This window comes from Austrofundulus limnaeus, unplaced genomic scaffold, assembly GCF_001266775.1.
Source record: "Austrofundulus limnaeus strain Quisiro unplaced genomic scaffold, Austrofundulus_limnaeus-1.0 Scaffold421, whole genome shotgun sequence".
Classification (NCBI taxonomy): Eukaryota; Metazoa; Chordata; class Actinopteri; order Cyprinodontiformes; family Rivulidae; genus Austrofundulus; species Austrofundulus limnaeus.
The window spans coordinates 333,243-334,993 of NW_013952823.1; the positions used below are offsets into that span (position 1 = coordinate 333,243).

At 38.9% G+C, this 1,751-nt stretch overlaps 1 protein-coding gene across 1 annotated transcript in view; it reads left to right on the forward strand.

Moving 5' to 3' along the window:
* The window catches only part of hspg2 (heparan sulfate proteoglycan 2), a gene marked incomplete in the record, with an annotated part of 235,200 nt that overhangs the window by 93,070 nt on the left and 140,379 nt on the right, over nt 1–1,751 (forward strand).

Below are 1,751 nucleotides of genomic sequence, written 5' to 3' on the forward strand. Positions count from 1 at the left end.
ATCTTATTCTGATTGTAGAAAACTGACCCGAGTGCGCAATGTCTGCTGATTTTATCCACCTGGTTCTGCTCTTCAGAGGAGGCGGGGCAGCACCACTAGTTTCCAGCTGCGCTGCACCGCGCAGAACTTTTCCTCCACGCTCTCTCAACAGATAAAAAGGAGACAAACAGCAGACGTTGCTTCGCAAAAAACAAACAAACAAAAAAAAAAACACGTATTGCTTCATCTGCAGGCTGCAGCTCAACCGAGGAGTAACAATGTCTCTACAGTTATTAAAAGCTGACACGGGTCTGACCTGAGACACAGAGGAGCTTTGTTTATGTTTGTAACAGGAAGTAGAGCTGAACGTTTACAACGCTGTGCATGTCCGGACTTTTATTCTGAATAAAACTTCGGTGCATGTAAACACTTGTCATGATCGTATTGTGTCCATGTAAACAGTACATTCGGATTATTTAATCTGAATACATTTCAATCCGATCAAAAAGTTTGTGCATGTAAACATAATGAGTGTGTGAATGAATTTGTGAGTGACTGTTGTGTAAGGCGCTATCCAAGTTCAGTCTGCTTACTATTTACACTTYCTGTAATAAACTGTGTTTCTGAATTTCTCTTCTTTTTATTCATTAGCTGACAGCTGTTTTGTTAAATCAAACCCACCTTCATCAGTGTGTCAGTCCTGACTCCATGTTTCTGCACCTGTGATTTTAATTACAGAGATATTTGCTGTGCACTTCAACAGACAGTAGCTGCGTTTCCATTGCAAATGAGCGCAAAACTTTGTCGATATTYTGTTAACGTCGAAAACACAGTTTCATAATTGCAGTGTTTCCATTAAGTAAGAAATGCTATTAAAATCATGTGTGAATATAATAGTTCTCACAAGAAGTCATTACAAACATGGCAGCAATGGATGTAAACACATAGCATGTTGCTACTGGGACACTAGCGCTCATCATCAGCCATTAGAGGAGACGTCGGCGTCTTATCGAGGCTTTCGTGTGACAAGCCCCTTATACTTGGGAGTGGCTACATATGCAGCATTTTGGGGAAATTGTAGTCTGTGAGTTTACCACTTCTACTACATTTTGTCTTTTTTGTCATCTTTTTCGCCAGTAGAAACATCCGGTTGTTGATCACGTGACTCCTGTGATGCGAATAGGGTTGGGCAATATTGGCAAAAAAATTAGTCACGATTAATTGTGGTATTTAGCCGATAATGATTAATTTGACGATTAATCCCCTGGAGTCCCTGGACACTCTTATGTCCTGGTCACATGTCCAATTTAAGGGAAAGATTTGCTCTTCGGAAAAATCTGTTCCAAATTGTGTCAAAATTACAGACTTCAGGCTATACATCAAATTTTAAATTGTGTTGATAAATAAATTACAGCTTTTTTGAAATATTTGTCATATTTGAAGCAGAGAGGAGCACCGAGCGGACTCTGCCTGGTGGCCTTAATCATATTATTCCTCAAATGCCAAAAAGTAATCGATTAATGTCTGTCTGATGATTAATTGCACACGATACGATTATGCCCAACCCTAGATGCGAAAAAAGTGTTTCCATTGCAGTTTTGCGAAATACACAAATTTCGATCCGGCTGAAAAACTACCTCATCCTAGCGCAAAACTATTTTGTCGAAAAACAATTTTTTCTAAATTGACGTGTTTCCATTAAAGGGGCAATATTATGTGTTTCTCAGGCATACATTTAAATACTATACCATAATAAAGTATCTATGTCACCT